Source organism: Equus quagga, chromosome 6 (assembly GCF_021613505.1).
Source record: "Equus quagga isolate Etosha38 chromosome 6, UCLA_HA_Equagga_1.0, whole genome shotgun sequence".
NCBI lineage: Eukaryota > Metazoa > Chordata > Mammalia > Perissodactyla > Equidae > Equus > Equus quagga.
Window position 1 is genome coordinate 20,605,822 of NC_060272.1, and position 23,886 is coordinate 20,629,707.

At 34.8% G+C, this 23,886-nt stretch overlaps 1 protein-coding gene across 1 annotated transcript in view; it reads right to left on the reverse strand.

Annotated features, from left to right (window-relative positions):
* Positions 1 to 23,886, reverse strand: part of GPC5 (glypican 5) — a 693,690-nt gene that overhangs the window by 628,813 nt on the left and 40,991 nt on the right. The gene's annotated exons all lie outside the window — the stretch shown is intronic.

The window sequence follows — 23,886 nt, forward strand, 5'->3', positions numbered from 1 at the left end:
CATCTATAATGTCCTAAAAACACTCAGAAGAAATTCCAAAATATTAAAAATTAGCAACGCTAAAAGCTATTTTATATATACAAAGTTTCTTTCTGAGTTATTCCTCAATTCTGAAATATTCTTGTTTCCCATCCTCAGCCTGTCTTTTCAAGGAAGACTCTAACAGAATTTCTACTCGATATGTCTTGACAGAAATCTAACTGCAATATTTACTGAAGCTCTAGTAAATTATTTAGAAAGTTTTACAAAAGAGCCTTTTAGGACTAAGTAATGGATGGTCATGCTGGATTTGGCAATGGATGATAGAAAGCGGTTTTCCAACGCACCCAAGTAATGGCAGCGCAACTATCTCATACCACACATCACTCTTTATAGAAAGACCTGTACATGTGGTGAGGGACTTAACCCTGGATGAAACCCGCAGCAGGAGAAATTTAGAAAATTAATTGATTAGTGTTCTATTTCTCTCTCCACACTGTAAAAGTGATCATCTATTTTAAGAGAAATATCCTGTCCATAGTACAGCTATTTGTGGTTCAATAAATGAAGATGTGTTTATAGTTTACACAATATACATTTCATGGCAGGAGTCTGAAATAAGTCAAATGTATAAAGTCTGCCAAACTGAAGTAAATAAAGCCCTTTTTTTAGTCAAAAAGTTCTAATTATTCAAGACTGCATTTCCGTAGAAGAATACATTAGGCCTATAGTCTCCATACAAACAGTAGTTAAAGCATAAAACATATACTCATTTCTAATTCTGCAAATTTATGTAGTCCAAAGGATTAATTTCTTTTTTGTTACACATAATTTCAGCAGTTTTTACCTTTAAATTTTACCCACCACTGAGAAGGTAAGAGCCACAGAAAAACAGAAATTCTTTTCTACTTTCTCTCATACAATTCAAATCTATCCAACATCATTCTAATAAAATAGAAGATATAAATTTATCATTAATTAGTATTGGTAGGTATGCTGAACTTAGAAAACGAAGCTATACTCTATGTAATTCAACAACATTGTTGAATTTCCTATTATTCCTAAGAGCTTACATTGGGAGTTTGTTAATTTCCTGCTACAAAACAAACAATACAATTGTTATTTAAACTCCATAGCTCAAATATCATATATGTAGTTACCCATAGCAAAAATTTTAAGATTATATTACTGGTGAATTTCTAAACTTTAATAACCTTCCATTACTTTTTATATTATGTTACCAGATGCTGTTTCTTTTTACTTCTACCCTCAGAAGCTCAAGTACCTTAATAATTACTGTCCAAGGATGCTGAATGCACCCCTTGCCCCAGAAACACAGACACTGTACAATTAGGTCTCTCCTTATCTGTTATTTCATTCTCCACAACCATGTACCTCTTCTCTCATTTTAAAACTTACTCCTTTAATGAAAGTTTAGATGCTTTCATGACATAAGATTTATTTAGTTTTCATATGTAAATGACGAACAGTGCTAAAATCTCAAGAAATTCTAACAAGTGGAATAGTAATTCACGTGAAGGATAAACGACTTGACCAAAGTCACATCGTTAGTAAGCAAATCCATTGATCTATACCCAATACTTTTGATTCATAGCTGACTTTTCTATTATTATGCTTCTCTCATATATACAGTACACCAATAATATTAGGAGAAGACAAAGGAAATGGTTTAATAAAAATATATTTCTACGATCATTCAAAATCCAAGCACCTACAATAAGAAACTCTTAAAATAAAGGTTTCAAAATACAATGTGGTAAATAATTGAAAAATAATACATGTAGTAAACAAAAGTTTAGATGCTAAAACCACAACTAAAATACTTAATAACTGGCAGTATAAAATATCTTAACTTATATCTTAAATAATAATTACTTTTATTTCTCCTTATATTTCTAAGCATTAGAAAAAAAATTTTAAAGATGAGAAGGAATAAAATGACTCTAAGAGAAAGACAGTGAAATAAAATAGATAGGAAACTGTTCACTTTAATAAAATTTTTAAGTGATTCTTTGGAGATACAAAATAAATTTATGAATGCATACACCTGTCAAAAGCAAGCCCCTTCAAAAGGATGCCTTTTCTTCTCATTTTAGTGGATTGATTCCCTTCTTTAATGAAAGGAGTAACGCTAAGTTTCAAGTACAATGATTAACTTTTTTTCTTAAGTTTATCAACTTTTCAAAATATAAATTTAACAGTGAAGCAAAAAACCCACAAAACAGACAATTTTCACATTAAAAATTCCCTTAAATTGAATTATGTCCTCTAAATACGAATTATTTTTTTCTCCAAATCCTCAGGACATTTTTCTATACAAAGAAACATGAACAACGTGGAGAAACTTTTTGTCCATCAAAAGACCATCTACTTTCCCACTTTCTTTTTAAAGCAAACATCTTAAAAGAATTGTTTTCTCTCCAGGCCTCTATTTTCTTACCAAAACCCACTGCTACCTAACTTATAACTGCAACCAGCAGTGCCTCTGAAATGGCTTTTTCCTGGTTACTGAAGATCTAAATGCTAAATATAAAAGCAAGCATAGCATCACATTTGCCTTCTCTTTGTCATTCACAGTCTCCTACTCCATTCCTCTGAGAATTCCCTCTTGCCTCCTTGACACTGCCCTGGATGGGAACTCTTCAAGCCCCTTGTCTGCCTCACTTTTACCACCAGGAATCCATCCACGGCCCTTCTCTTTTCCCAAGGTGTACTTTCTTCCTAGATAATTTCATAGCAAAAGATAACTCTATCTTTTTGTTATTCCCAAATCTGTATCTCCACCAAAACCTCTCCTGAATACTAGACTCCTCTTTCTAATGGAAAATTGGGTACCTCCTCCAAGCAGATGCTCAGAAGCACTTCACGCATACCACATTCAAAACAAAATTCACCCTCTCCCCTAAACTGTTGTCCCATCTTCTTAAACCCCCTTTTTCTATGAACTGCTCAAGCAGGAAACCCAAGGACCCTCTTGGACTCCTCCTTTTCCTTCAGCCATGCCTCCAAAACACACATCGCCAAGCCCTGACAATTCTACCTCCTGAGCCACTCTCAGATCAACCACTCCTTCTCCACCCTCCTGACCCTGCCATAGTTCAGGGCCTTAGCATTTCTCGTCCAAATTGCTACGATGTCCTTTTTTTTTTAATGAAATGTATTACTTATTACAAAAGCAGTATTTTTTTCACTGCAGAAAATTCAAAATAAAGATAAGGAAAAGGAAAATGAAACCATAATCTTCATCCAAAGATAAATATTCTTAATAAGTCAATATATATCCTTCCACATAATTTTCTTGCTTCTATAGCACATTTTCCTGTCACCTATAATCCTCTTTCTAATCCATCCTTCACAAGAGGACAGAGTGATGTTATAAAATTCAAACATGATTGCCCTATTTAAAATTCTTGTGTGTGTCTCCAATACTGCCTTCAGGATTAAAGTTCAGAATCCATAGCATGGCATAAATCACTCTTGGCTTTGCCCCTGCCTTCATTTCCAGCCATTTTCTCCCCTAAATTCTCTGCTTTAACCATCTCCATTTTCTTGCATTCTTTGTATATAAGACTCTATATATACTGTGATCCTTTATTTCAAAGATTATCAGTACAAGATAAGTCAGTGGGTCTCAAGTGAGGGTTATTTTGCTCCCCAGAGGACATATGGCAATGTTTGGAGATATTTTTGGCTCTTATGGCTGGAAGGAGGGAAGATGCTACTGGCATCTAGTGGGTAGAGGCCAGGGATGCTGCTAAACATTCTACAACGCACAGGATAGCCCCCCACAATAAAGAAGGCATCCAACTCCAAATATCAGTAGTGCCATGGCTGTGAAAGCCATAAGGCAATGAAGGCATGCTTTAGCATAGCGCATGCCCATTTTAGTGCTTGGTAAATGACAGTGCCTGTTCATATCAAAAGATTCACTTATTTCCAACCTCCTACAGAATTTGAATTTGTGCTACATCACTTATTACATTTCAGATATGGTAAACGAGCTCATTCACTCCATGAATCCTACAACTCCATGGGAGAAATATAATCCCTCATTCGCTGACTTGCTTTGACCAATGGACTATAGATAGAAGTGAGAGTGGGTCAGTTCTGAGCCTCATCTTTAAGAGGCACTGCATGGGTTTCCCCTTGCTCTCTTGCACTCCTGCCAACAACCAAAAGAACAGCTTTCTCCTGAGTAGTCACTTTTTCTTTATCTGAACCCCAAAATGAACACACAGAAAACAGATCTAAGCACATCGCCACAAGCCAAAGCCTGAAACAGACCTGCCTCAACCCAATCAAGTTCGAAGCCAAGCCAAAATGAACCAAGCCTCAATCAGCCAAACTCCAACTGATCTGCAGACACATGAGCAAGAAATAAATGCTATGGTTGGATGCCTCTGAGATTTTGCAGCTTCTTGTTACAGAGTGATAATTCACTGAGATACCATATGCTTTTTTACCCTTAGTTTTACATAGCTTTCCCCACACTAAAAAAAAAATGAAGAAAACTTAACACCAAGACATCTTTCTTAATGGAATCTCTCAGAGAGTAACACACAATAACGGCGTTAACATCACCTAAACTAAATGCCTTCTTCTTCAATTTACGTTCAAGTTTACATATTTATAAATGAAAAGCTTTATTTCCAATGGAAAAGGGTCCAAAAGTGACCAAAATTTGGCTATGTATTGAGAAAATATTCAGAAGCAGCACAAGAAAGGGATAGAATAAGAAACAAAGCAACAGCTGGAATGCATTTTTTGCCACCCCATATAATAAGGAAAAGATGTAATTCTACTCAGAATATTTTAAGTTATAGTAATACTCTCCACATTTAACATCCTTTTTCTCGATGTTCTATTTCTTTGGTTCTTGTTTTCTTGTTATTTACATGCTATGAATTAAGAACATTAAACAGAGGATTGGTATATTATCTTTTTTATGGCCTTATATACTACAAGCTTGAGTAGCAATGTCCCCCATAATAAGTATTTTAATAGTGAAAAAACACCTTGTCAATCACATCTTATACTGTCTTAATTCCTACTACTACTGTTACAAAAAAGTTTCTTATTTAATGAAAAAAATTATCACCTGTATCTGTGGGAGCCTCTGAAAACTGTGGGCCCACTAATATAACAATGCTTAGCAATCATTCTTTTCCCTCGTCCTTTTTCTAGCACCTACAAAAGATTAGAATTGTTAGAAATGGCCATCCCAATTGGCTATAGACAAATTCTGACTGTAAGTCAGAAACTACTGCATTTTCTTTCTTATATTATTTTGTTTACATAAGCATAATCACATGTATAAGACTCTCAAAGGTGGATGTGGAGATTGAGAAATTAACAGATTTCAGTTCAACTATTAAGGAAAAACTACTCATATAATCACATGCAAAAATCTACATCTCCTATCCTTATGTAAGTATAAGAAAGAGAGCAAAAAATTGCATGTTACTATTCTAGTTTTTATTCACACAGAAATTGATAAACCAAGTTAATAGCTTAGTTAGTATCCTATAAAGACAAGAAATTGATTTGAGTTCAGCAACATGAATATTTTTGGTACTGTATTCTTCCAAGATCTTCTAAAGGTACACATTGACCAAGGACTCTTGCCAAGAAGAAGATTGATTCATAAAGTACAAGATATGCAAACTATCTCCATCACAAATGACTTATTATATAATTTTTTCTGTTGAGCAATCTAATTTATTTTTACTGGAAAATCACAACAGCATTGGCACAGTACTACATAAGCAAAGCTTTAAATATGCCTGCTCTCCCCACAGTCCACCTGGGCATCTCAACTTCCAACTTCCCCAAATGCATTTCAATTTTAATATAAGCAACATGATTTTCAGAATGAGGGAAAAAACTGCAATATTCTTTCATGCAGAGTGAAGATCCAGTTAACGAGCAATAATTAATCATAACAGCTTGCTTCAAACTCCATTCTTGTCAAGAATTATGCAGCATCTATAAAATTGATAGCCTAGAGTGCTCTAGGAAAAAAAAGAAAAACCTATTTCTCCATGGTGCCCTTGCTCAACTGATACTACTAAAAGATGAAGCATCTTAACCTGAAAGGAGAGAAATAGCCGTCATAAACAGGTTCCTTACTATTCCTAGAGTATAAATAAAATTCTGAACTGCCTGTTTAAGCTCCTTTTCTTTGCTAGTAATATTCTGTTTTGAAGCTTTGTTGATGGATGCCAAACTCTAAATATCACCGGTGAAAGAGATAAAACTCAAGTTTACAGTGAGGTATACGACTGTGTCAGGGCTGAGAAGATTTGGTACAACAATTTTACAACAGCCAGAAAAAAATGTGTGCTTAATATCAAATATATGGAAATAAAAAGAAATATACCAACCAAATTGCAATTAAATTGAAAAAAAAAGAGTAAACCTTGTACTGTACCCAGCTAAGAAGCATTTTACAATCCACCCTGTTTCTGTTTCTTCCCCTAATAAAGCCAATCCCTCCACTGTCTGATCCATATTTCTATTGCTATTGATCCCCACCCTCACTGTGATTATTCACTAGAATATGAGAGTCATGGAGGAAGGACCTAAGGCTCAGTGCTCCCTGTACCTTTAGCACCTCGCAGAATCTCCGGTTCAGAAGAAATATTAAACATATGTTCACTCAATTGAATTCAACAGTGAAATTATATCCTTCATTCTCCCAACTCCTGACTTTGAGGACATCAATCACCAAGGCACAAAGTCAACCTACAGAGAAATTTTTCTATTTTGCTAAAAAGCAGCAAAACTCAGATTCTTCTCCTTATTAAGGGATGATTTTAAAAAAAAAAAAAATAACTCAAAATATTTTAAAAGATATTACCAGATTATAGGAAAAGCCATTTAAAATTTGAATTACTTTAAATGTTGTCTTTCATATATTAAAAGTGATGGAAGAATAAGATCCTGAACTGTAAAGAACAACTCCAAGTAAATTCTACACTTAATAGATAATATTTAAGATAATGGTGGGGAAGGAGATAGAGAAAGCTTAAGAAGTATGGACAATACATGAAATGGGCAGCTTTCCCACTAGGTAATTTTTTTTTTTGGAGGAAGATTGACCCTGAGCTAACACCCGCACCAATCCTCCTCCATTTTTTATGCGGGACACCACCATAGCACAGGCCTACCAGAGGTGCCAGGTCCATGCCTGGAATCTGAACCCATGAACCCCTCGTCGCCAAAGCAGAGTGTGCGAACCCAACCAGTACACCACCAGACGGGGCCCCAAAGTAATTTTTAAAATGATAATTTTTATTCTTTATCATTTGACAGGTATACACTCTGTGGTATTAATTTATGCATGCATATTCTACAATAAAATTTTACTTAGCATTTAGTGGGTCACAATTATAGTTTACTAAAAACATTCAAATGACAAATGATCAGTGTTCGATAAAAGATGATGGTGATGGTGGTGGTAGGAGCAGTAATAACATATTAATAAATAGTATTATTAATCTCAATCAACATTTAGTAAATTCAGTATCCCTAATATCATCAGCAGTTTCAGAATATCTCATCAATATTTTCAGATACCAATTTGATTCAAAAAGACAAGAATATGAAAATGACCCTGACACTGAAAAACAATGACCAGAAATATCACATTAATTCAACATCTATCACAGATTGGACACTGTGTTGAGGAAAGCAATATACACTTGTGTCTTAGTCTGTTCAGGCTGCTATAACAGTATACCATAGATTTAGTGGCTTATAAACAATAGAAATTTATTTCTTACAGTTTTGGAGGCTGGAAAGTGCAAAATGAAGGTGCCATTTTGGCTTTTGGTGAGGACCTACTTTCTGGTTCATAGGTAGCCATCTTCACACTGTATCCTCACATGGCGGAAAGGGGAGGGAGCTCTCTGGGGCCACTTTTATAAGGGCACTAATCTCACTCACCAGAGCTTCATCCTCATGACCTAGCCATTTCCCAAAGGCGCCGCCTCCTAATACAATCACATTGAGGATTAGGTTTCAACATACGATTTTTGGGGAGGACTCAAACATTTAGTCTATAGCAATATGGTTACAAATATAAGATATTACTCCTGTTCTTTAGTAACGATACTGAATGAATGGAGAATTCTGGAAACAGGACCGACTGGTGCAGAGAAGATGTTATGAAATGAATGAGAACTAATTTTGAAAAGATATAAGAGAGATTATAGAGGACATTTAAAGCTATGAATATTAGACAGCATTTCAAGCAGCAAGAAACTGCAAAGCACTAAAGACTTTTAAATTGGAAATTGACACAGGAACATTAAAATTTAAAACCTTAATCTTTTAGGTTACTTGGAATCAGCAGAGGCCAAGAACCAAAGTTGTTAGTCCAGTCAAGAGGTTGTTGTAGATATAAAGTATCAAGAGGAATAGGAAAGAAAGAGTAAATTTGAAAAGAAAAGTTCATTTTTAATTGACATGCAAAAGATAAACAAGAGATTTAAGTCACTGATGGTCCTGAAATTCTGAGACTAAGAATCAGGAAAAAAATGGCAATACCATGCACATAGATAGGAAAGTTGTGATGAAAAGTTGTTTTTCAGAAGTGGATGAGAAATTTACATTCAAATATAACATTTAATGTGCTAGCAGGATATCCAGGTAGAAATATATATAGCAGACAGCTGAGAGACAGGAACTATATTAAGAATGGAACATTTAGGGAAACAAAAATAGGAAGGAACAAAAAGAAACAAAAAAAGGAAAAGGAAAGATGAAGAGAGTTAGGAAGAAATGATCATAGAGTCAGGATGAAGGGTCACAACAAGGTACCAGACACAAAGTGATGACAGCACAGTTTTAAAGATGGAAGTGAGAATATCAAGCTGCAAATGGGATGAATAACTACTATTTATTTTTCCTTAAGAGTGCTCTTCATCAAACTGTTGGGCAGCACGAGAAAATGAGATGCCGTGCTATTACCATCTGACATCATCTCTCTTAACTTCCAGACATGTCCTGAGAAAGTGCATCCAGTAAGACTGCAACACCGTTAAATAAGCCAGAGGGAACTAAATTAATGTTCCTAAGCTTCACACCAAAGGTCCATTACTCTGTTTCATAGTAAGAATTAAACGTATTAAATGCATGAAAAGACTATATATAAAGCTGAAATTATAATAAATACTCAGAGAAACATCATCTCCAAATGAAGAAACAGCAGGTGGTGGTTCATGATCACCAGGAAAAGAGGCAACTCAAAGTAACATTAAACGTAAAACAGGAATGTTAAAATGTAAAACCAGGTCCTGCCCCACTGGGGTGATTGCTTACAAAATTTCCTTCTGCACAACACCCAAATGAAAGATCAGTAAAGAAGCGTACAGGTATCAAGTCTCACACAACACTCCATAACTAGCACTTTAATCAAAAGGCAATCTATTAAATATCACAACACAACTTCAGTTCTTGTTTGTTTTATTTTAATGTAAGGTCATAGTTATCAGTGCCTTATGGGAGTGATCAAATTTGGATTTGCAGACTTCTACAGTATGTTGACAATCACTTACAATAAAATCAGAATGAGAAAGGGAAATTGTCTGAGAGGACCACTGAGCCAGGTAATAGATTCAGTCTAATATATCCACACAGCAGGAACCAAATTAAAATGTAGATGGAATTCTAATATAGTCCAACTGGAAAGACTTGCTCCAGTTTCTTACAGAAGCTTGTTTGTTGTTTGCAAACAGCTAATCCTGAAGACACAAAATTGGTTCTATTAATTATTTTAGACACTTCTACATGTATAAACATGTAAGTTAAAATAGCATCAAGGTTACAGTGTTTGAAATAGAAAGGGCAAAGACACATAAGTTAGAACCATTCTCTAACCTGATTCAAGATCAAGTCATAAAATAATATTTGCACAATTCAGAATAATGCAGATGATTTCAGTGGATCACAAATCATGTACTTAAATTCAATATGCCTTCTAATGGCATCTAATTTTTTCCTGAGAACAAAGCAGAGTGCACTCTATTACTTTCCATCTTCTTCTCCCGTCCAATTCTTTTTCCCATTTCCTTTCCCAGCTAAGTTGTGATATCACTATCAGTCTCAGCCCCATCTGTAGGGAAAGGAAGATTTCAGTAGCAGTGAGCACTTTTCTGTAACTTCTAAGGGACTGTTTGACAGAGATAGAAAGATCTCATAGACAGGCCTTGCAGACAGCTCTCTGAAGGAAATCATTGTGCTGCTTCAGTTAAAAAAAAAGGGGGAATAAAAAAAGAAAGAAGGAATGAAAGAGAAAAGGAAGGCATGTTCATAAGTAAGGCACTAGAAAAAACACTGACAATGACATAATCAACCTATCATACTTTTAATCATTTTGGTCACTGCCATCTAATACTAATAAAACAAGTGAAAAAGTTAACATAAAAGCGAACTTCAAAACCTAGGGTTTTTACTGTTTATTTTTGGAAAGATTAATATAAATTTTTTATATAATTAAGGTCTACAAAACCATGAACTCAGCAAGTTAGAAGAGGGCAAAACTGTTATTTAAATTTCTGAACAGAAAAAAACTTTGAAATTTGAGTGAAACTTTTCAAGTAGAGAATTTGGTATCCGAAACAAATTTGTAAAACTTATGATTTCATGATTCCAACCATGAAAAAAATTAAATATTGAGTTGTTGAGATTCTATTGGCTAAATTTTCTACTAAAAACGTAATAAAATTAGAAATAAATAAGAATCTGACCAAGTATATCTCGAAAATTTTGAAATATATTTGTATTGGCGTCTTGGGGCTGCAGTAACAAAGCATCACAAACTTGGTGACTTAAAGAACAGAAATTTACTGTCTCACAATCTGGAGACCAAAGTCTGAGATCAAGATATTGGCAGGTTTGGTTCCTTCTGTGGGCGGTGAGGGAGAATCTGTTTCGCGCATCCTCTCCAGCGTCTGGAAGGCTCAGACATTCCTTGGCTTGTAGATGGTGTTCTCCCATGTACCTGTCTGTCTTTGTCCAAATTTGCCTTTTTATAAGGACACCAGTCATATAGGATTAGGGTCCATACTAACAACCTCATTTTAACTTGATTAGGTCTCTATAGACTCTATTTCCAAATAAACTCACCTTCTGAGGTAAGGATTACAACATATCTTTTTGGGGGGAACACAGTTCAACCCATATCAATATTCTTTAGGGTAGATTAAATTTTCATACAAAATATGTGCTGTCCTCGCTGCAGAAGCATTAGTGAGCACCATGCCTTGATATCAGGCCTGGCTACAGGACTTGCTTTGGCAGATGAAATGAGAGTGAAAGCAGATGCATTTGGAGCCAAGACCATCCTTCCCTCTCCCACTAGAGCAACAACATCTCAGACAGAGCTGTTCTCTCAGCTTGGACAGGAAAAGCCATCCCCCACACATAAAGGACATGTGACCTCTTTGTGGATGTGAGCCACTGATATTTTGGGGTTCTTGAAATTACAGTAAATATAGTCAGTCCTAACCAAAAACTGTCTAGATAATCTCAAAGAAGAAAATCAAGAGTAAAATTTCAGACTATCTAAAACAAAATGAAAAGAACATTTCATAGTGAAATCTATGCGCTACAGCAAAGTCATAACCCCAAAGGAAAATCTATCCCCTACAATACCTTCATTACCAAAGAAGAAAATCAAAAAATTAACAGTCATCTTAAGAAATCAGAAACATTCAAAGAAATTTTTTAAAAGTAGCAAAAGAGAATTTTAAAAGATTAAAACGGACCTTATTTAAAATAAAAGGATAAAGGATAACTAAATCTAGTTCTGGAAAAATAACATCAAGATGGGCAAAACACTAATTATGAAAGAAGTAATAAGACAAAGAGAGGAAACTAGAGAAAAGAAAGTGGTAGAGAAATGAGAGCATGAGAGAGGAGGACAGCATCAGAAAGGAGAATGAGAAAAGAGAGAAGCCAAATTAGAAATGAGAAAGGACACAAACAACACAGATTCTTGGGAAATTAAAATAATTGCAAGAGATTACACATCTTCAGCGTTAATTTCCAACAGGGCTCATCTCCCACTTGGCTGTAGCCTTAGGGGACTATTCCTGGGCCCTTAGCTCTCCAGACTCTTTCTCCATCACTAGGGAAAGGAATCACCTGACCTTTGTTCTTCTGATGTCACAACTTTCAGAACTTTTTCCCCAATCTCCTTCCCTACCATCAGACATCTCCTCTATGAAATCTTATCTTACCTCCAACATAGCACATTGAATGGTAATTGTTTATCTATTTTCCAAAATAGATTTTAAGCTCCTTGAGAGCTGTCATAATTTTCAGGCTTATCTCTAGGTGAAAAACAGTCTTCGTTTTGCACAGTTCTCTGGTAACTAAGGTCAACAGAGTCATATAAAGCAAGGACCCTGTTCAGATATGTATGAGTTTCAGTTAACACAAAGTTGTGTAAAGCAAGGACTGCCTGAATACAGTACAGTACAGCGCCCAGCATCTGATACATAAATAAAATATCAATGAAGGAATGGATGAGTTCTCTATATTATCTTACTCTATATGGAGTTGAATAGAATTTTCAAAAGAACTTCATTAAAACTTAAGATAGAAGTAAGGAAAATGAGGACATCGTAAATCAGTACCTGAGAGTATTCTCTTGCAAGACTCAGTGTTGATCCTAGGTTTCTCCTCTTCCTTGTCCCACTCCATAGTCATTCAGCTACCCAGTCCTGTCAAATTTTTCTTCTAATATACTTAGAATCTCTTTCTCCCCGACTCTCATCACTACCAAAACTCACTCCTTTGTCTTTTTTCTCACTCAGACTATTAAATAGCCTACTTGATCATCCTCCAGCCAGAAGAAATCACCTGGAATCTTAAATCAAAATATTTAACAAATGTACACAAAAAAACCCCTTGGTTTTTAAAACTTTTAACATATTTAAATTCTTGAGAACATTTGAAGCCAAAAGCCATTGAAATTTGTCCCTAGTGAAAAAAGTAAGAGAGGAGCTGAATAAATTAAACAGCAGGATCTCAAACAATGTTGATGATTTAAATTTTATTTGGATTAACTCAACTTCCAGGAAGAAGCTTTTGATGAAGTTATTATTTTTGTTTGAATAAATTTATACCCTCTACTAGAATGCACTAAAATTGAGATGGTCTATGACTAATAGCATTTAGATTTGGTAAAATATTCAAAAGAATCACAGAGATGACTTACTTAATGAGTGAAGTTTTGCCTTAGGGGAAAAAAATAAAGAAACATTCACTAAATGAAGGCATAAAAGGCAAGACCTGTGAAAATCTTTGGGCTGAAATATTTAGACATTTCAATACAAAAATATTAGAATAATATTTTGCCTATGGATTCCAATTGTTCACCACAATGTGTTGAAAAGAATATTCTTCCTCCATTGAATGACTTTTGCATCTACCAAAAATCAGTTGGGCATAGGTCTATTTTGGGGTTCTCTAACCTGTTCATTGTGTCCATCCCTCTGTCAATACCACACTCTCAATTACTGTAGGTACATAATAAGCCTCATTATTGGGTAAAATGATTCTTCCAACTTTATTCTTCTTTTTCAAAATTGTTTCAGCTATTTTTAGGTCCTCTGCCTTTGCATACAAATTTCAGAAAAAGTTTGAATATGTCTACACAAAAAAGCTTGCTATAATTTTGATAGAAATTGTATTAAACCTATAGAGTAATTTAGGTAAAACTGTCATCTTGACTATGTTGAGTCTCCTAATTCATGAACATGGTATGTCTCTTCATTTATTTAGGTTCTTTGATTTTTTTCACCAGCATTTTCAGCATCCAGATCCTGCACATGTTTTGGTAGACTGATAGCTAAGTATTTCACTTTCCTTTTTCCTAGCTATTCTTCACATCCCCACATCTCTTAAAATTTATCAGTTTGGATGGTGAACTATACAATCTTATACCCTTCAGTAATCAAGCTAATGTGCTTAATATGAACTATTTGATTTGTATGTGTCCTAGTAAAATATATAGAATTGTTTGTCCCACATATTTTTAAGATACATTTATGGTATTGTGCTATATACCTCATTCTCTTTCTTCTTTTCTTCAGTCTACTTTATGTTTTTAAAGTCTATCCATGTCATTATGTATGCATCCAGTTCATTATTCCTAATGACTCATATTATTCCACAATGCAGTTTCTGTGCATTTTCCTTACCTTTCCCTCAACTACAGACACCCAGATTGTCTCAACTCCCAGCTATTACAACAAATAGTACAATTAACATGTTTGTACATGTCCCTAAATGCTGTCTAAAAATATTTTCAGTATATATAACGAGTAGAAGGATCAGAAAGATGAGACAGAGAGAGGGAGAGGGAGAGAGAGAAAACACATATTTTAACTACGTGTTGTCAACTTACTGTCCAGAATATATCCACCAGTGTAGACAACCAATTGTTAAATATATTCTTAATTTGTATTCAGAATATATGATCTTATTAAAATAACAAATACACTAAATATATTGAGTGAGAGTTGCCAAATACAGATAATTTATTTTAAACCTACTTTGAAGGTTTGTAAAAATTAAGTAGTTAGCCTAGATCATCCTAAAGTGTTGCCCTGGGACTACAGCTAGAAACTAAGCACATTGAACCCGGATTTGAAAAATCAGAACATGAATAGAGGATGTATTTTTCCTTCTTGAACAAATGGACAATTTTGCCCTACCCCTCGGACCCTTTTCCCAAATCATACTTTGCAGAGACTGTAAGTGCCCATCATTCTCCACATTGCCTTTCCTCACATAGAGAGGAAACCCCTTAAAACGCCTTGCAGACAAGAAACGATAATATTTCACATTTTCAGCAGGTAGAAAATACAACTATCAGATAATTACCTAATTTTATGGGACAAAGATTAGCAACATTTGGACCAAAATAAAAATTATCTTAATGAACAGTGGCCTCCAAAGTAGTTCAATGAAACCTTAGATGAAATTTTTCGCCATATTTTACGAACCACAAAGTTTAAGGCTTTCACATTGTCTGAAGGCTACACATTTATTTATTTATTCCATGCTCTTGTGAAAGGACCAGTTTGAAGTTAGTGGTTCTATCTAATAACACAAATGCATAATCTAAAGGATTGGTTTTGTTAAGATATGCCCACATAAACTGCAAACATCCTTGAATGTGATCAGAATGAATCAGTGATAAAAATGGAAAGTGTTCCATATGTGAAGATATTCTCATTTGGAGAAGGACACTAAGAAGATTAAGGCTTTCGTTAAGCTATTGGATAGTTTCCCATGGACTCTGTCTCTTTGCATCATCCTTTTAGTCAAACCTTAGATTTTGGTGTTTGTGTTAGTTTCTACTACAGTAAGAGTCAATACATTACAATTTAAGACTATTTAATGAAATTTGAAATTTCATTCAATTACCAGCCGGGCAGCAGAAAACCTGCTTTAAAATGTACTAATTATTATTATTCGTCAAATAATTTTTCTCAATGGCTTGTCTTTACCAATAAAGACAACATGTTTGGCCATAACCCTGAACACAACATCACTCTCAGCAACTCCATCAGGTGCAGTAATCCAAGAAGGGATCTAGGACTTTGGATCACAAGGCACTCCTCCTGCCTGGCCACTACAGCCCTTCTGATAATGTGACAAGTGACTTTATACAATTCTCCACAAGACACTTACAGAAACACTATCAGACAATTTCTACCCTGAAACGTTTTGCTGCTGATCAAATATTGGGAAGAAATACATACCATGAATAAATGAAGAAGAAGAAGAAGAGCTAACATATAGTGAGTGCTTATTATGTACCAGCTACCATGCTAGTTACTTTATTGGGATTATCCCGATCAATGCTCATCAGTTGCAGCCTAGAAAAAGGTACTATTATCATCCCATTCTACAAGCAAGGAAATGGAGGCTCAACTAGAAAGTCTTGAGATAGGATTTAAATCCAGAACTCTAACTCTAGGAGTCTTGTTCTTAAACTCTTAAGCGTATTGTCTATCCAATACAACAACAAATATTTTCCCACAACAAAGACCAATGTTTGTTCTATTAAAGAGTATCTTCAATGTATTCTCACTTAGGGAAAAAAATTGAATATATTTCCTAAGTTAACATTCAAGTTAAGACTATACCCTGAGGAGATGGAGTCAAATAAATAGTACAAGAGAACAGTATCCTTTAAGGTGCAAAAGTTCAATTATCTTTGTTTACACAAAAGCTAGCCCACAGGCAGAATTACCCTGGAATAAAAGAAACACAGCACAGCTATCCAACAATTACCATTTATTTACTATTATGACTCTCTGGATCTTGACATGCCATTTCAAGCCCTTTGCCTTCTGCATAAAAGCCATAGCATATATATTCCATTTATTGCTAGATATATTTTATGCTAAAAGCATAGAGATATGCACGGATAATTTCCCATCATGAACAACTACATTGAGGAACCGCTATAAAATTTAAGTCCTCTATTTGTCTGAGGAAAGAGACATATCTTATTTTCCATTATATCTTACCAATTTACCAATTAAATATTATGGATGATGGTTTCATATTTTCATCTTAATCTGCTCTTCCCCCAAAGCTATAGAAAAAAACCTTAACTATTAAGAATATTTCCACATTTTTACTAAATTGTATTTCATAATTTACAATGAACTATTATATCATTTGAAAATTTTAAATTTAACAATAATGCCAGTTGCATGCACTGTAGCTATTTCTAATTAGATAAGAGATGATATAATAAAAAGATGTTAATGAAACGATTGATAACTATTGACATTGTTTGGTAAATAGAACTTAGTTCATTTTTGATTCATATTAAAATGGCAAATGTGTTCTCAGTGTTATGAGAGTTACCAAGACTTCAAAATTCAGTCCCAGGAGCCTGAAATTCATCACAAAACCTTATTTTCTAACTGAATTATTGACTAATAAAGAATTTTATTTTCAATCTTATGTAACCATATTATACTTTTTATAATTAAAATAAGTGTAAAATAAATTTCCCATGTACAAACTCATGATTTTTACCATAAAAAATTTTTACTATTAGGCACCTTTATTCAACATTGTCTCATTACACGCATTCTCCAGTCAATTCTCAAAGTTTGTTTACAAATTTCATGCAGGTCAATCTTATTTATTTGTGTTATTCATTTCTTTATAATGCCCTTCAGTTTTAAATTATGCTAAATATTGACAATATGTTTCTTTGTGTCGAATCATGAGTTATTCTATCAATTTATTTTCCCATTTAGATAAACACTACTATAGAAACAACATCTCTATCACTTTATGGAGCTAGACAGTAGGGAGGAGTTGGGCATCTCCTGTCTCTTCCCGATCGCTACTCTTGTAATCTTGTGTCAAAGATCAGCGTCCTCCAACATATTTATGACAGAGATTGTGCTAATGGTTTACCTCCAAACTCATCAGGTTGCATGCATTAAATATGTACAGCTTTTTATGTATCAATCATACCTCAATAAAGTGTTTTTTTTTAAAAAACAAAAACAAAAGATTCGCCTCCATCGGATAATCAACCAATGCCCCCATTACACCCACCAATATCCCTCTTTCACTGAGAACTTTAGAAAAAGGTGACAGTTTGTCTCACTCTAACTCTAGCAACAGACTTGGAGATGCCAAAGTCTGTGTGGAAACGCATCCTACAGCCTCAGGATCCTTAACTCGCCTCTACTCCACATAAGGCACGTACCCCAAAGACACACCCCTGGTCTGTTTTACCATGATTAGCCCCTGCTTGGCCCCAGTTCCTTTCCCAGTATGCCCAGAGCATACTGATGTTCATAATATAACCAGAAACTGACCGCTTCGTACCACCACACTGCCACCACCCAGGTCTAAGCCACCATGACGTCTCTTTGGGATTATTATAAGAGCTCCCAAACTGGGCTTCCTAGGCCTACCCCAGCCCCTTGACAGCCTGGGTGCACAGGCTCCTCAACAACTAGATAATTTTTTTTTTAATCAAGCCACACCTATGGCAAAACCTTCTGTTTAAGAGTAAAAGCCTGGGAGGTCCCAGGTGATCTGCCCCCTGTTGTCTCTATGAGCCTTTCCAGTCACCCCCATATCACCCACTGTGCTCCAGCCACACTGGCCTCCACGTTGCTGTTCCTCTGACATTTGAGGCACACTCCCGTCGTAGAGATACTCACTCTTCCTAGAATATTTTTCTCCTAGACATCCACATAGTCAGCCCCTTCAGTTTCTTCCAATCCTTGCTCAATTTCACCTTTTTCCTGACTATCCAATTGAAAATCTCAACCCTCCACTACTCCCCACCCCTGCTTGATGCTACACTTTCTCAATGCGTTTGATATATCCTAACTTCTATCTGTACTATGTTTGTTTATTTTCTACTTCCCAGGATGAAATACAAACTACAAGGACAGGAATCTTTGTTGCATTCACTGAGGCATCCCAAGAACTTAAAACCAGGCTGGCACACAGAGGTTGCCCCATGAATATCCATTGTATGGATGAATGAGTTTCCTATGGCCCGTGCTCAACCACTTATCAGCACTACTCTACTTGTAGTCTTCCTCAGGCAAAAACTAAAAGGGCTAAAAACAAAAACGGCCATACTATCATACACACTGATTTTACTATTAATTAGTTGTCTCCAATGTTAGCCCTCTACCTGGATTTTAGTTCATTTCCTTTCCCATTTCCCACAATAGCTATTTCAAGACTTCACCCCCAACACACACTTCCTATTCCTTTTCCTGTCATCCTCTATAGCTGCAGCAGGGTTTCACTGTCCCTAAGCACATTGCTGTGGAGGGTGATCATCCAAAACACCGGGGCTCTAACGATAAGGCACAGGGAGAACAAAATGTTTTCATGGGGCATAAGCCACACAACACCATGTTGAGACCCGAGTTAATATCTCATGATAAACCACTACTCATGGGATAACATATAAAAGATGAAAACAGATACTTTACTGGGTTTTTAAATAATTTCTTAAATATTTTAATAGTGTCATTATTTTAATCTTTCCTGTAAAAAAAAGTAAATTGATCATTAAATCATAGTATTAACCATCTTAGATAAAATTTTGTAGGGCCTTAAAATACATAAAACTTTAAGCTCTGAAAATGGCAAGGTTTATTTTTTCACTAATTAGTTACATTGGATATGTAATAGGGCTAAGTCACCCTTCCTAAAATGAAATACAGTATGTTGACATATAAAATATTAAAAAATGATGCAACAGAAGCGCTGGTAAGTGCATCAGAATGTATTTCAACAAAATTTGTTGATGAAATTTATAATCGTAATAGAACACTAAAAGCATAAAATGAAATTATTATTGTTCATTTTGTTCTTCAGATTAAGTAAATTTAGATATATTCAAATGATCCCTCAATCTCCGTCTTTCCAGTAGCCTCTTATAAATAGGTAAATAACCTACTCTCAATATTAAAACTTTTTACTATACAGAAATATTAATTATAAGATGCAGCTAATAAAATATATTAGCTGACATCATCAGCCAAAAAAAAAGTCCGCATTCAGATGTTAAGTGCATAGGGCTAAACAAGAAAAGAAAAACCATGAACTTCACTTTTCAGCATGTGTGAGTTTTAGATAGCATTATCAATATAATGGAAAAGTTTGTTCATGGCATAACAGGTTTTTAAAAGAATTCATAAATATAAAATTACAAAATGAGTGTCAACCATACAATAGTCACATTACAACTTTCCTTTGAAGTGTATTGCTACAAAATTTTTAGAAAAAATGCTATTTTAATTCAGTCTATTTTCTTTTTCTTTAAATATTTAGTTATAAGCAAAATGAGAAAAACCACTTAAGTAAAATATATTTTGCATCTTATAAAAATTATTGATTAACATTAATGGCCAATTATTGCTTTCTGAAGTAAATATTTCTAAGATAAGTTCCATTTTAAAAATAGCTAATTATTTATTCTCATGGATTACCAACATTGCCAACATTAAGATCTGAAAATATAAAATAGACTCAATTTAAATAATACTAGGGGAAAAAAAAGATTATACACCTTGTCTACATTTTATAAAAGATCACTGTACTTTATATCCATGTTGGATTTCGGAAATTCACTGCTCCCAAAATATCTAATAGGCAATAGGATGATCAAAAAGTACTTAGTTTAGAGAGTGGAATGGTGGTTATGATAGGCTGCAGGGTGGAGGAAACAGAGATGTTGATCAAAGGGGTACAAACTTCCAGTTACAAGATGAATAATTTCTGGGGATCTAATGTGCAACATGGTGCTTATAACTAACAGTACTCTATTATATGCTTGAAAGTTGCTAAGAGTATAGATCTTAAATGTTCTCACCACAAAAACTATGATATGTGATGGAGGTGTTAGCTACCCCTATGGGGGTAATCATATTACAATATATAAGTGTATCAAATCAACTCTTTGTACACCTTAAATTTACCCAATGTCATATGTCAATTATATCACAATAAAGCTGGGAAAAAGATTTTTTAAATAAAAAGATTTTTTAAACTAAAAAGAAGGGTGCTCAGTTCAAACTCACCCTCAGAGCCACATGACAGTTATTTAATATTTCTATGCTCATATAATAAATGTAAAGAACAAGAAGACATATTATCTCACCACCTGGGGAGGAGGGAGAATACCACACAAGGAAGTGGGAAAGAGAAGAGCTGGAGAGAATGAAGTGAGGAGGGTAGCTTCATGGATTGATGATGAAGAGAGAGCTGGAAAACACTTGCAAAAATAGAAATCAAGGGGTTGGCCTTGTGGCACAGTGGCTAAGTTCAGCACATTCCACTTTGGTGGTCCCAGTTCACGGGTGTGGATCCCAGGCAAGGACCTACATCACTCATCAGCCACACTGTGGCGGGGACCCACATATAAAGTAGAGGAAGATTAGCACAGATGTTAGCTCAGGGCTAATATTCCTCAAGCAAAAAGTGAGGAAGACTGGCAACAGATCTCAGCTCAGGGCAAATCTTCCTCAGCAAAAAAAATTAAAAATAGAAATCACCGTTCAATTTGAAATTATTTGCTATTTTTAGATCTTATCTTCCTTTATCACCACTATTTCATAAAACTGGTTTTACACATACATCTTAGATTAACAGTGTGCATGTATGTATGTGTCTATGGAGGTGGTAATCAAGAAAAAAAATTTTCATACTGAATTAATGATAGGAAAGAGACACAAAAGCAAATGCAAAAAGCAGGGGAGCAGAGGCAGAAGTAACCATGTGACTGCAAGCCTGAGAATGTGCAGAAAACCTGTGGACAGCGTGGATCTCTACAAAATATGGAAATAAATTTGAATTATTTTAGCTAAAATTTCAAGATGTGGCAATCCAGGTTGACATGCACACCTAAAAAAAAAAACCTTTAAATACATACAAAAACACAACATGGTACATATCCTCTAAGTGTGTATACAGGTTCACAGGATATATTCGAAAGGGAAAATACAGAACATACAAAATAACTGTGAAAAGACACAGACTCCCTAATAGTCAGGAAACCGTATATTTTGAAAACAAGGCATCATTTCTTATCTATCAGTTCAGCAAATCTTTTAAAATTTTGATAATACTAATTGTGGGGAAGGATGTGGAACAATGACAAAGCATACCAACAACTTGTGGGAATTCAGCTTCTCAGAAAAGCAACTCAACAACATCTAGCAAAGTTGAGAAGGTGCATGGCCCAGAAGCCACAACCTCACTTCTGTGTATAAACCCTAGAGAAACACTGTGCCATGAGGACATGAACAAGAATGCTCATGGCAGCATTATAAGTGCAAAAATAAGTTGGAAATTCTTGAAACGTCCATCAAAAGGACAATGAACCAATTTCACATATCTATAAAAAGAAATTTTACAAATCAACTTACATGGATGAATAAGAGATAGATAGAGGGACAGACAAATTTCAAAAACACAGCTAGCTGTAACCTCCCACATGTCCTGCCCTTTACTCAACACATAGGTAGCTTTGAAGAACCATCCCTTATGATCCCTTATGCAAAAGTTAGATTAAACTAATATAGAGATAACAAAATGATAAAGAATCTGATGAAATGTCAACTCATCTTCCAGGCAATAAATGTACAGTTCTCATCTTGAAAAGACTTAACTGAAAATGTGTTTAATATAAAGTCAAGAAAGCATTGTTCAGCCTACTCCGAGCAGGTTACAGTGCTTTCTGGGTGAGATTTCCACGGCAACAGGTGATGTTATCATAGCCTATCATCAGTCAGAATTAAAACAACTAAAAGTTTACCCTCTCAAGTTTAAAAAAGAAATTTTGCAAAGTAAACCTGATCTGAGGTCTGAAGATAATGCTTCATGCAAAGCAAGCTTTATTTCCAGCTGAAAAGTAATTTAAGCTTTTGCAACTTGTATCCAGAATATAGGAAAATTACCCTTTTTCATAATTAATAGCAGCCTGCTGACACAGATTCAAAAGAAACAACTGTTACCATTCCAGAGATAAAGGGCAGTTGGATAAAGACCAATTGCACTGATAGCTGCTGTCTGAGATAACACACTGAGCCACGCACTGCCTAAGACTGAAGGGAAAAACGTGCCATCACATTCCAAATGCCAATGACAGAAACACCACAACATACTCCTTTCTAGTTTATAAAATCAATAAACAGACGTTGGCATATTAGAAGTCTGAAGGAGCCAATAAAAATAAAATAGATTTAAAATTTGGACACTACACAATGTAAGCACCTGACAGTGCTGGTACCTAGTAGGTACTCCACAGACATATTAAATACATCAATAGAGGAATAAAGAAAAGAAAAATAGGAAGAAGGGAAGTAGGGAGGAGGAAATCTCTCATTGTATTTCAGAACCATCTTCTCGCTAAGTACCATTCATTCATTCATTTCTTCATGCAGTTCATTTAATTACCTTTCCTGAGTATCTGCTCTAGGTGCTAGAGAGAGAAAAACAAAAGTCTCCTCACCACTGCCAGCCTAAGGCGACCTGCTCCTGTACCCTTGAACTTTTGATCAGGTAATTCTCAGTGTTAGAAATAGCATTATTCCTTCATCCTTCCACATAATGCTCGTCTAAGGAATAATATTAAATATTATCCACCTCGGTAAAGCACAGATGAAGTGAACAAAATAAGACTAATGTACTCCATGCCTAATATTATAACAGTTATATAAATCTATTTACTCTCCTATACATAAATATATTCAAATATTCACTATATCCTTGTGCTTTTTGACTGTATATTTATATACACACACACACACACTTTAAACTAGTTTTATGGTAGCTAGACACGACCTATACATTTAACAGTAGCCAAAATCTGTTAGTGTAAAGGAGAAAAATCCATTCATTATATTCTCATTCTTAATTCATCTGCTTTTTAAAATAAGATATTTAATTTTGAAGATATTCCTACATTTCATTAAAAATAGGAATATATATTTTTTATTAAATTCCTAAATCTAACATTTCAACCCAAGAGGACAAGCTTGCCAATCTTTGCAGTACTCACAGTCAAGATATGAAAATTTAATTAGCCAAGAGAATGAAATGATAAACATTAAATATTTCCTGCTATAAATATCATGTATCACTCAGTGTTTTGCGACAATGTACATTTTTAAATGCCATATATAAAACTGGAACATTCCAAGAAAGACTTAGTATGTACCACATATTTCAGAAATATGTGAGCTATTTGAAGATGAGAGAAACAAGGAAAACTATCTCTCTAAGGAAAGATATAACTTCTTAACCTTATCTTCCCAACATTTAAACAAAACACAAGCTTCCAATAGTGTTCTC